Consider the following 13,552-nt stretch of genomic DNA (forward strand, 5'->3'; position numbering starts at 1 on the left):
GAAGTGTCCAAGTAAAGCTCTCACAAGCCAGTTACAACAGGGAGTCTTGATGAAAGTGCACAATTCAATGACTTTTTTGTTGCATATTCAAAGTTGTGCAACCATCTCCACAATCCCTTTTAGAACATTTTCATCACTCCAAGAGGAAACACTGTACCCATTAAAGTGATTCCTCATCCCCCAAGTCCACTTGGCTCCATGCAACATTAATCTACTCTGTCTCTACAGATATACCTATTCTGGACATTTCACATAAATGAAATGATACCATATGTGGTCTTTTGTGTCTGGCGGCTTTGACTTAGCATAATGTTTTCAAGGATCATCCATGTTGTAGCACGCATCAGGACTTCACTCCTTTTTGTAACTGAATAACATTCTATTGTGTGAATGGGCCACATTTTGTTTATGCATTCATCGGTTGATGGGCATTTAGGTTGTTTACACTTTTTTTTTTTTTTTTTTTTTTGAGACAGGGTCTCATTTTCTCACCCAGGCTGGAGTGCAGTGATGCAATCTTGGCTCACTGAAGCCTCGACCTCCTGGGCTCAAGCAATCCTCCTACCTCGGCCCCCCAAGTAGCTGGGACTGCCAGTGTGCATCATCATGCCTGGATACTTTTTCGTATAGAAGGGATTTCACCATGTTGCCAAGGCTGGTCTGAAACTCCTGAGCTCAAGTGATCCACCCAGCTTGGCCTCCAAACTGCTGGGATTACAGATGTGAGCCACCATGCCCAGTCTGTTTAAACTTTTTTTTTTTTTAAGACAGAGTCTGGCTCTGTCGCCCAAGCTGGAGTGCAGTGGCCGGATCTCAGCTCACTGCAAGCTCCGCCTCCCGGGTTTACGCCATTCTCCTGCCTCAGCCTCCCGAGTAGCTGGAACTACAGGCGCCCGCCACCTCGACCGGCTAGTTTTTTGTATTTTTTAGTAGAGACGGGGTTTCACCGTGTTAGCCAGGATGGTCTCGATCTCCTGACCTCGTGATCCGCCCATCTCGGCCTCCCAAAGTGCTGGGATTACAGGCTTGAGCCACCGTACCCGGCCTTGTTTAAACATTTTGATTACTATGAAAAATGCTGCTATGAGTATTTGTCTACAGGTTTTTGTGTGGATGTATATTTTCAATTCTCTTGGACATACACTTAGGAGTGGAATTGGTGGGCCATGGGGCAACTGTGTTTAATGTTTTTTAGAGCTACCAGTTGGTTTTCCAAACTGGCTGGACTATTTTACATTCCCACCAGCAGTATATGCGGATCGCAATTTCTCCACATCCTCAGCAACACTTGTTTTATCTGGCTTTTTGGGCACAGCCATCCTACGGTTATGAAGTGGAATGTCACAGTGATTTTGCTTTGCATTTTCCTAATGGCTAAAGATGTTGAGTGTCTTTTTGTGGCTGATTAGCCATTCATCTGTCTTACTTGAGAGATGTCTATTTAGATCCTTTGCTGATTTAAAAATTGGTTTACTTACGATATTACTGAGTTGTAAGAGTTCTTTATGATTCTAGATACAAGTCCTTTATCAGATGCATGATTTATAAACACTTTTCCCCTTTGTGAGCTGTCTTTTCACTTTCTTGAACCGTAAGGACCTCTGTATGTACATAAAAAGCTATCTTGGACTGCGTGTGGTGGCTCATGCCTGTAATCCCAGCACTTTGGGAGGCCGAGGTGGGCCAGGAGTTCAGGACCAGCCTGCCCAACATGGTGAAGCCCCAGCACTACTAAAAATACAAAAATTAGCTGGGTGTGCTGGCATGTGCCTGTAATCCCAGTGGCTCGGGAGGCTGAGGCAGGAGAATAGCTTGAACTCGGGAGGCGGAGGATGCAGTGAGCCGAGATAGTGCCACTGCACTCTAGCCTGGGTGACAGAGCGAGACTCTGTCTCAAAAAAAGCCATTCTGGCTTTCATTTGACAACTAGGTTCAAGATATGAAGTGGATGGAGATGGGAAGTTGAGGCGAGTTCCTTCAGAATCTGAGAAAAAGGGTGTCCCTGTGGCAATCTCCTTCTTCAAAGGCCTAGGTCCATGCCTCATTCATCTTTGTCATTCAGTGGCTGGCGGTGTCTAGCATGCATCTGATGTTCACAGAATGCTTGGGGAACTTTTAATCTAAAGCAGTCTCTCATAATCTTTAGGTTTAAAATTTGAAATCCTGGATCAATCGAGTAATAGTATTGTGTAGTCTTGTGTAATCTTATGTGCTTTTACTTCCTCATCTGCAAAATGAAGATAATGAACTCATTGGGTGAGTGTGAGGATTACTATGCTAGCTCATCTAATGCGCATAAAATGTGCCTCCACATGGCAAGTTTCAATAAATATGAGCTGTCTCACAGCTACGCTTGGGTACTAAGCAATACAGAGCACACATCTCTTTATTATTTTATTATTATTATTATTATTTTTAGAGTTTTGCTCTTGTTGCCCAGGCTGGAGTGCAATGATGCAATCTCAGCTCACCATAACCTCCGCCTCCCGGGTTCAAGTGATTCTCCTGTCTCAGCCTCCTGAGTAGCTGGGATTACAGGCATGCACCACCATGCCCGGCTAATTTTGTATTTTTAATAGAGTCAGAGTTTCTCTATGTTGGTCAGGCTGGTTGCGACCTCCCAACCTCAGCTGATCCTCCCGCCTCGGCCTCCCAAAGTGCTGGGATTACAGGCATAAGCCATTGCACCCAGCCTATTATTATTATTTTCTGTGACAGGGCGTCACCCTGTCACTTAAGCTGGAGTGCGGTGGCATGATCATTGCTCACTGCAGCCTCGACTCCCAGGCTAAAGTAATCCTCCCATCTCAGGCTCTGGAGTAGCTGGGACTACAGGTGTGTGGCACTACGCCCAGCTAAATTTTAAAAAATTATTTGTAGAGACGAGGTCTCAACATGTTGCCCAGGCTGGTCTCAAACTCTTGGGCTTAAGCGGTACTCCTGCCTTAGCCTCCCGACATGCTGGGATTACAGATGTGAGCCACCTGCCTAGTGGGACACACCTCTTCAATAATTCTGAAACTGTACCTTTGTTAATAGTAGTATAGTACTTAGTGGTTTTCCCTGAGTCCCCTGGATTCCTTGGAAGTGTTCCAAAGAATTCAGCAAACAAAAGTATTGTGATAAAACCTCACACACACACACAAGTGTCTTACGTTTCACACTGTCATTTGTAGGGTACTGTTGATTTATTAACCTGTGCTACTATGTAACATTATTCTGTAAGCCTCTGATCACAGCTTTACATATGTATTTTTCTTTCTTTCTTTTTTTTTTTTTTTTTGAGATGGAGTCTCGCTCTGTCGCCCAGACTGGAGTGCAGTGGCCAGATCTCAGCTCACTGCAAGCTCCGCCTCCTGGGTTTACGCCATTCTCCTGCCTCAGCCTCCCGAGTAGCTGGAACTACAGGCGCCGCCACCTCGCCCGGCTAGTTTTTGTATTGTTTAGTAGAGACGGGGTTTCACCGTGTTAGCCAGGATGGTCTCGATCTCCTGACCTTGTGATCCGCCCGTCTCGGCCTCCCAAAGTGCTGAGATTACAGGCTTGAGCCACCGCGCCTGGCTATATTTTTCTTTATTCCCCCTACATTTTATTATTAAAAATTTCAAACATAAAATAAATTAGAAATAATTTTGTAGTGAATACTTAAATACCTACTATTTAGATTCTGACATTCTCATTTTACTCTCCTTTTAGGCATTTCTTTTTAGAGACAGGTTCTTGCTACACTGCCCAGGCTGGCCTCGAACTCCTAGGCTCAAGCGATCCTCCTGCCTCAACCTCCTGAGTAGCTGAAATTACAGGCACACGCCACTGTGCCCAGCTTCGTCTTACTGTACTTTAAAAAAAATCATAGATCTATCCATTTATCCATTCCTCAATCCATCTTATTTTTGACGTATTTCAAAAAAAGGGAAGACAGCAGTCCACTCCCTCCGAAATACTGCAGCTCACAGGTTGTTATCTAAGAATCAGTGTTTGTTCACGGTTTTTTCTTTCAATGTAAAATGGATGTCCAATGAAACACAAATCTTAAGTGTATATCTGCTGAGTTTTGAAAAGATGCATCTATCTGTGTAGCTCAAATTCCTATAAAAATATTATGCACGTATTTTCCACTTCTTTCAAAGGTGTTGTGTGGAAGGCGGTTCTGGTCATTTTTGTAGACAACGCAGCACCTGTTGAGTAGTCTAATGGGAGAAGCAAGTCCCTAAGAGGCACAGAGGATGCACACCCTGCTTCACCCAAGGCCACTTGAGCTGGGGCTCACCTGCAGGGCCCAAGCTCTCCTCACACAGTAACTGTCATGTTCTCACAGGGGACAACGTAATCCATAACCCGACGCTATCAATATAACGTTTATCAGATGTCACATTTGTGTTAAAGAATGTGAAGAGCTGTTAGAGCCTGTTAAGAATTCAACTTGGAAGAAAATTTCTTTGTTTTTTGAGACAGGGTCTCACTCTGTTGTCCTGGCTGGAGTGCAGTGGCACGGTCTTGGCTCACTGTAGCCTCAAACTCCAAGGCTCAAGCAATCCTCCACCACCCAAGTAGCTGGGACTACAGGTACACACCACCCCACTGCCAATTTTTGGAGGCATTTTTTTTTTTTTTGGTGGATACTAGAGACCCAGGCTGGTCTCAAACTCCTGGGCTCAAGTGATCCTCCCACCTTGGCCTCCCAAAGTGCTGGAATTACAGGCGTGAGCCACTGTGCCCAGCCAGAAGAAAATTTCTTATGATTCTCCTTTTCACATTTCTACATCATTTAACTTTAAATGTTTCTTGTGATTACAAGGCAACCTTAACAAAAGACCCCACTTTTGCTACCATTTGCAACAACTCATCTGCGCATGTCAGGATGTTCCCACACGCCCCTCCCCAGCAGGAATAAGCTGGATGTTGAGTCTAGTGAAAAACTCAACCGTCATCTAAGACCACTGAATTCCAATTTTGTTCTTACCAACATAGCCGTAGAGATCTTCTGGTTTGTTTATAATAAGTAAACGTTACAAATGTGAATATGTAAACTAAATTTGATTTTATTAAATGTTCACTTTGGTTTCATGTATTTATTTTAATAAAATACCACTTTGCTTTGGCACTGGCTATAAATTGCATTTGGTCCTGCTGGTAGGAATTTTGAGAACTGGCACCAGTTTTTACACCGCACCCTGTGGAGCCTCACATTTGGAGGCAACAGAGGGGCCACAGAGCAGCAGGCCAGAAGCGAATACAAGGGCTCCGGCTCCTCACTGCCTGCTAAGCCAGGGGACTCGCCTTTTCCCTCTTTGCTACTGGCATTCCGTACAGTTCCGTGTGACAAAGCATTCCATTTCTAAGATATACTGAAAAATCCACCTCTAAGGTATCAAAAATGTGATTTTTATTTTACAGTTTGAAGGTCCTGATTTTCACGCCATGAATCTAGGATTTTGTACGGTGAATGGCGAATGTCATCACAGATTCCTGTGACGTATGTACATGCTAGGCAGAGGCCAGGCCCTGAGCCCCGTCCTGTTCCAGGCGTCCTTTCTGTACAGGAAGTCCGAGGGTTACGTCAGATAAGGAAAGGGAAGTCACTGCAGTTCTCTACTCAAAGTAGATTTTCGGAGATTTTTTAAAAACAGTCTTTACACACAAAGACATCTGTGGTAATCCCACTAAAATTTTTCTTCTGGATGCCTCAGGGCAAGGGTTCCCAGAGGAGAGCGAAAGAAGCAGGTAACAGGGCCTGATGGCCACATGCGGAGGCATGTGGTCTACCTACCTAGTCCTTGCTGCTACGTTTACTTTTCATAGCTAAAGTAAATGTTATTATAGTGCCCATAAGCAGGAACATTTCCAATTTTGTAGCTCTAGGAAGCAAATCTGAGAGGCCGGGTGCAGTGGCTCATGCCTGCAACACCAGCACTTTGGGAGGCCACGGTGGGCAGATCACTTGGATCAGGAGTTCGAGACCAGCCCGGCCAATATGGTAAAACCTCATCTCTACTAAAAATACAAAAATTAGCCAGGAGTGGTGGCAGGCCCCTGTGATCCCAGCTACTAGGGAGGCTGAGGTTGCAGTGAGTGGAGATCACACCACTGCAATCCAGCCTGGGTGACCGAATGACTCAAAAAAAAAAAAAAAAAAAATCTGAAATAAATTTGGCTAGAGATAGAGATCAAAATGAGAGGTAAGAAGAACGTGTATAAACATCCAGGCGGCTGCTATATATTTAATAGGTTCAACAGTATATACAGTAATATGCATATTTTAAAATTATAATTCCTTTCATCTTATTTTTTAAAATTTTTATTTATTTATTTATTTTGAGACGGAGTTTCACTCTTGTCACCCCTACTGGAGTGCAGTGGCGTGGTCTCAGCTCACTGAAACCTCCACTTCCCAGATTCAAGCGATTCTCCTGCCTCAGCCTCCCGAGTAGCTGGGATTAAAGGCGCATGTACCACCACGCCCGGCTAATTTTTGTAATTTTAGTAGAGATGGGGTTTCACCATGTTGGCCAGGCTGGTCTCAGACTTCTGACCTCAGGTGATTTGCCCACCTAGGCCTCCCAAAATGCTGGGCTTACGGGTGTGAGCCACCGCCCCCGGCCAATTCCTTTCATTTTTTGCAAAAACTTAACTTTGAAGTTGAAACTTCATTTGTGCTAATAATTTCCAGATTGTCCTGAGAGCTGAGTATTTCAGGACTTGACAGTCATAGGATCAAATCAGTGCCAAAGAGGGCCAATGGGGTCAAGAAAACTCCTGAAAGGTGACAGAAAACAGATCTGGGACTGCAGCAGAACAATCACTTGACTTTTTTCGCTGCTCTTTTTTTTTCTGGGATGGTGTCTCTCCTTAGAAAATTCAAAAACCAATGACTGAAATGGATGTAGCCCTAAAGGAGCTTATCCTGTGTCGCACTGAGCCTAAGAACCTACTCCGTGAGCTGTGGAGTTGGAAGTTCCATTAAGCAAAGTCCGATTTTATAAAGCTATGCTACAGATCCAATTCTCTCTGATTTTCTTTCTCCCAAAATAACCGTTTCCATGGTTACATAATCACTTAGTATTAGGACTTAGAGGAAATGCATTTTGAGGGATAATTCAGTGGAGGTTGTTTTTAAATTTTCACAGTAGGAACTGGAAAATTCAGTATAAAATATAATCTCTGGTAATTTGCACAGCTTGCTCAATGCTTCAAGGACACTCATTTTTACAGAAAACACAGTATTTAAAGCTCAGTGATGATAATTATTCTCATATCACATCAGTCCTGCAGCTGGTCAGTGCCACCTGGCTGGCTCTGCCTCACCGCAGCACCTGCTCAGGGACACACAAACGGCCACCGACTGGGTCAAGTGAGCCCCAGCAACTGGCCAGTGGGCCTGTTCGAGGGCACAAGGCTAGGTAGGAATTGGCCTGGCCTTAGCAAAACCCATCTCCCCTGCTCCCTCTGGAATTCACCTGCACGTTACGCAGTGGACAAGGTACGAGTGGAGTAAACAGGGATGACAAAGTTGAAACGCCTGAAGGCAAGAACAGAATCCTTTTCCTCATAGGGCCTCTGGCTCAATACCAGCTTCCAGATCCTCAGGAAAGAAAAACCCCTTTTCTTGAAGTCACTTAGTAAGTTTCCATTCCTTGCATGCCCAGCAGCACAACACAGATCTTCACAGCCTTAGACTTTTTTTTTTTTTTTTTTTTTGAGACGGAGTCTCACTCTGTCGCCCGGGCTGGAGTGCAGTGGCCAGATCTCAGCTCACTGCAAGCTCCACCTCCCGGGTTCACGCCATTCTCCTGCCTCAGCCTCCCGAGTAGCTGGGACTACAGGCGCCCGCCACCTCGCCCGGCTATTTTTTTGTATTTTTTAGTAGAGACGGGGTTTCACCGTATTAGCCGGGATCGTCTCTCGATCTCCTGACCTCGTGATCCGCCCATCTCGGCCTCCCAAAGTGCTGGGATTACAGGCTTGAGCCACCGCGCCCGGCCAGCCTTAGACTTTTTTATGCCATGGGAGCTTTACAGTTTTAGAGGTCCTTATCCACACACACATTTGCAGGCTTGGAGAGAGTGTGTGGGGTTGCGTGTTTTCGGTGGGCCAAGTATGAAGAAGCAGGCCTTATATATTTTTTTTTTTTTTTTTTTTTTTTTTTGAGACGGAGTCTGGCTCTGTCACCCAGGCTGGGGTGCAGTGGCTGGATCTCAGCTCACTGCAAGCTCCGCCTCCCGGGTTCACGCCATTCTCCTGCCTCAGCCTCCCGAGTAGCTGGGACTACAGGCGCCCGCCACCTCGCCCGGCTAGTTTTTTGTATTTTTTAGTAGAGATGGGGTTTCACCGTGTTAGCCAGGATGGTCTCGATCTCCTGACCTCGTGATCCGCCCGTCTCGGCCTCCCAAAGTGCTGGGATTACAGGCTTGAGCCACCGCGCCCGGCCAGAAGCAGGCCTTATAAACCCATATTCAGACCTTAACCTGGACTTCAGAAGAGGACCCCTGACTCACCAAAGAGGCCTAAAGGATGAGGCAGCATCTCTGTCTTCACATAAGTCCTCCACTAGACCGTGCCCATGGCCAGGCCTGACCACCGAGCTCCCATTGCTTTTCCTGCCCTGGATTCTTCCCTCTCTCGTCGTTTTTTTTAAATAACATATAATTTCAAATAAGACAAAACTCATCATTTTGATGTATGCAATTCTGTGGTTTCAATATATCCACAAAACTGTGCAACCATCACCACTATCCAATTCCAGAACTTACTCATTATCCCAAAGAGAAACCCTCCATCCATTAGCAGTCACTCTTAAGTCCCCCCTCTCCCCAGCCCCCAGAAACCACTACTTGACTTCTGTCTCTGTAGATTTACCTATTCTGGTCATTTCACACACATGTAATCATATAATATGTGTCTTTTTTGTGTCTTATTTCTTTCACTTAGTGTGATGTTTTCAAGGTTCATCCATGTTGTAGCATGTGTCAGTACTTTATTCCTTTTCATTGCCGAGTAATATTCCACTGTGTGGATGTAATCACATTTTGTCTACACATTCTTCATTTGATGAACATTTGGGTTGTTTTCGCCTTTTAGTTATGATGACAAATATTGCTATGAACATCCATCTACCAGTTTTTGTGTGGAGGTATGTGTTTAATTCTCTTGGGTTTACACCTAGGAGAGGGATTCCTGGGGATTTCAATGTTGAACCTTTGGAGGAACTCCTGGATTCTCTTATTGGCAGCTTGGCCTCCTGAGGCCCTAACAATTTCAGCATCGCTGAGAAGCCCAGAAGACTCCCATGACTCCTGCCGTGGAAGAAACGACTTTAAGAGGTCTTAGAATTATTACCTTCTTCATAAGCACTAGGGTTCAAGATGCAATTCTGAGGCTGAGGCAGGAGAATCGCTTGAACCCGGGAGGCGGAGGTTGCAGTGAGCCAAGATTGTGCCATTGAACTCCAGCCTGGGCAACAAGAGCGAAACTCCGTCTCAGAAAAAAAAAAAAAAGAAAGAAAGATGCAATTCTGTTGAGCAAGGTAACACAGTGACTTAGTGTCACACCAAGATTTAAGTCAGAGCTTTCCCAAGAGCAATTCAGGTATAAAGAACATGGAAAACATGCAGGAATAGTGGCAATCACAGCATGGGGAAAGGCGAGTGTGTGTGGACCCGTCAAGGAGTCAAGGGTTGGCTTTTCCCGTCAATAACACATCAAATACCAGCTCTTCTTTGGCCAACTCATGTATTTCAGACAGCACCGACTGAGCGCTGACTTTACGTATTTATTTATTTTTTGAGACAGAGTCTTGCTCTTTTGCCCACGATGGAGTGCAGTGACTTCTGCTCACTGCAACCTCCACCTCCTGGGTTCAAGCAATTCTCCTGCCTCAGCCTCCTGAGTAGCTGGAATTACAGGTGTGCACCACCATGCCCAGCTAATTTTTGTATTTTTAGTAGAGACGGGGTTTCACCATGTTTGTCAGGTTGGTCTCGAATTCCTGACCTCAAGTGATCCACCCACCTCGGCCTCCCAAAGTGCTGGGATTACAGGCGTGAGCTACCGCGCCTATTGACTGAGCATTGACTTTGTACAAGAACACCCACCTAGGAGCTGGGCATTTAAATATGAATAAGACACATTCCCTGGAGAATTCAAAACCTAGTGGGCTGAACAATACACACAGTCTCGTGGTCCGAGGACTGCACTCTGAGTCACATCCTGTTATTGGCCTGTTTCGAAATGTCCTTTATTTTATGAAGTGACGGTGGTGGGAGATGGAAGCAGCCTGTAGTTTTTCTAACATCTTATTTGGCAAAGTAAAAAAATTTGGCAGTCCTACATTGGTCTAACAGATTTACTGAAATGTCACTTGTTTTTGAAATCCCTCATCCCTCAATCCCAGAATCTGACCCTAGAGGAAAAACAAGATAGTTATTAGCATGCAAAGGTTATTGCTCCAACATGATTCCCATATGTATTAAAATGGGTAAAACAAGCTAAATCGGAGAAGTTACAATTAGCCTAGGATAGTGAGGCCTCAAGGGGGAACTGGTTTCTGTAATTCTGTCAGGCCCAGGGTTCAGAAAGCTGGAACAGAGGCTTTGGCTAAAGGTGTTTTATTCCTGACAAGCCTGGAAGGGAGTCTTGGCCTGAGGCCCTGGGGCCTCGCTCACAAGGCAGTTTTTATCTGTGGCTTTCTGTCATTTGAAAGAATAAATCTAAAAGAAATGGCAGATTTTGGCTGTGGTCTCATCTGTTCCTGGGAAACTGTGATCGTAGGCACCTCTCTGGGTGTCAGTTTCTTTATCAGTCACATTCTAGCAAGACATAACACTTACCTAGTGCTTACTAAGTGCCAGGCACTATTTTGAGGACTTTGGATGTCTACTTATTTAATCCCACAACTGTATAAGAATAGATCCTGTTAATTTTCAATTTTCCCATAAAAGTAATTTGCCCAAACTCTCACACAGTGGTCGGGGGTGGGGCCAGAATCTGAATTCTGATCTCCCTATTGTCAAGTTCACACCATTTCTTTTTCCATGATTTATTTTCCCATATTCTATTTTAAATCAAATTATTAATTATATCACTATGGTGATGCGGGAATAACTTGTCCATTTTTTTTTTTACAACAGATAAATTTCTAATGTGACATTGAACAGAACTGTGGTGTTCTCCAAGGCCAGTCTTTGTCCATAAATACTGAAATACTGAAAAAGGGTGACAGAATGCATATTCCACAACAACTTCAAATGCAGCGGTGTATGAATTTTAACATTATTAAGAACTGCTTTAGAAATTCCAGTTGCTAGCATTTTCCTGGTATATTCTTCCCACTCCTAAAGCACTGTGAGTTGAACATACAATTCTGTTGTGTCTTTTTATTTTTGAGACAGGGTCTCTCTCTGTTGCCCAGGCTGCAGTGTGTGGCACAATGATAGCTCGTGGCAGCCTTGACCTCCTGGGCTCAAGAGATCCTCCCAGCTCAGCCTCCTCAGCAGCTGGGACCACAGGCATTCGCCACCATGCCCAGCTTCTGTTGTGCCTTAAGTGACTATTGAACGATTGAAATATTGCAGAAAGAGCAAGTGAGAGTAAGAGGAAAAGATAAAAGGCCTTTTCAGCACTTGCCGTCCTCCCAGGGCTGCTCAGACTGCACTGGTGTTCCACTGAGAGCCTTTCCAAACTCCCAGATCCCAGCCAAATGCAACCAAATAACATGAGAGCAACCACAGAACTGTAGTCACAAACGTAAATGAAAGGGTGGGGCCAATTTAAAAACATTATTTAGGGAGAATCTTGAAGGACTTGTCGTGCATGGCAGGAAATAGGACATTTTAAATTTTTAAATTTTTATTTTTTTGAGACGAGCCTTGCTCTGTCACTCAGGCTGGAGTACAGGTGTGCGATCTCGGCTCACTGCCACCTCCGCCTCCCGGGTTTAAGCGATTATCCTGCTTCAGCCTCCCGAGTAGCTGGGATTACAAGTGACCAGCACCACACCCAGCTAATTTCTGTATTTTTAGTAGAGATGAGGTTTCACCATGTTGGCCAGGCTGGTCTTGAACTCCTGACCTCAGGTGATCCACCCTCCTCGGCCTCCCAAAGTGCTGGGATTACAGGCATGAGCCACTGCGCCCGGCCAGGACATTTTAAATACTTTTTTCAGTAATTAAGACTTTTCGTGAGTAAATACTTTCTTTAAGAAGCGTATAAGGAGGTAGCTAACCCTTTCTATGGTCCTCTGAGGGTGTCTGCAGCAGGTGTACGCTCCATTCTTGATGCTTTACTATGCTTTGCCTTGCCAAGCGCGCTCACCACATGCCAGCAGACCGAACGTGGGACATCCTGTCCTTGGACAAGGTAAGAAGGAGGTTAAGTACCATCTTACTAGGAGCATCAGCCCTCCTCCTTCCGGGTCTCTCCACCGTCTGGCCTGGACGACCGGGCCCTCTGCTGGGCACTCCCTCTCTTCTAGATGTGCTGTGAGGCTCTTCCTCATCTGAAGCTGAACTTTCTCAGGCCCAGGGCCCTCTCCTCTCTGTGGGCACTCCTCGTGTGCTCTGCATTCCCAGGCTCTGCATACCGTCAGCAGCGGATGACCGGGACACCAGGGCCATCTGCCTCTCTTCCGAGCTCCAGACTCCGACAACAGACTGACTGCTTGATGTCTCCACATGGCTCTCCATTTGGCATCTCAAACTCAGCTTCTCCATAGCAGAGCTGGATCTCTTCCCTAAGTCTCCTAGATGTCCCCATTGCAGTAAATGGCACAGTGGTTCACCCTGTTCCCTCCTGGATTTCTTTCCTCCACCTCCCTCATTAAGTCCACCAGCTAGTTCTGCCCCTTCAGCGTCCAGCACTCACCTGTATGGCTACCCTGGCCCAACCCAAGGCACCTCACAGGGTCTCTGCCTTCTGCATTCTATTCTCCCTGACAACCTCACGCTTGGAGCCGATGGCTGGGATGGCAGGTCGCTGTAGCTGAAAGATGACCCAAGTTCCTTGCTGTGGTCTTCAGCAGCCCTGGGGGTGTCTGACCCCACTGACCTCCCTCACTTCTTTATGGCCACTCTTCCTTTCCCCACCCATGCTTAGTGTCTTCTCCTCCTCCTCCTCCTCCTCTGGCCCTTGCCATGGGCCCCTTGGAGCCTGGCTCTCTGGGCTTTGCTGGGTGCTTCAGACCCATCCCATGGGGGATGGTGACTGGACGTAGAACCTAGGAAGCAGGAGCTTGGGCCAACACAACCACTCCCTCCTGGAAATAAACATTCACAATGCAGCTCCACTGACTGGTTCCAGACACTGAATTCCCAGACTTTATGCTATGGAATCTCTTCCACGTCTATGAATTTTTAGAGTTTAGAGATTTAAAATGGAAAATATTTCATTTCTTGCTATCCACAGAGTTACATAAAACAACTAGTGAAATACAATTTTTAATTATCAAAACAGCAAACGTATCTAGAACTTCTTAATAATTTCACATTGTTCTAGGGACCATTATTTTCTAATAGTAATAGAATATATCTAACACAGCAAAACGAAATGGAAAAGTAAG

At 45.4% G+C, this 13,552-nt stretch overlaps 1 protein-coding gene across 3 annotated transcripts in view; it reads right to left on the bottom strand.

Moving 5' to 3' along the window:
• LOC105478963 (G protein subunit alpha L) overlaps nt 1–13,552 on the bottom strand; it is a 201,009-nt gene that overhangs the window by 42,631 nt on the left and 144,826 nt on the right. The window lies entirely within an intron of this gene.

Source organism: Macaca nemestrina, chromosome 19 (genome assembly GCF_043159975.1).
Source record: "Macaca nemestrina isolate mMacNem1 chromosome 19, mMacNem.hap1, whole genome shotgun sequence".
In the NCBI taxonomy this organism is placed as follows: domain Eukaryota; kingdom Metazoa; phylum Chordata; class Mammalia; order Primates; family Cercopithecidae; genus Macaca; species Macaca nemestrina.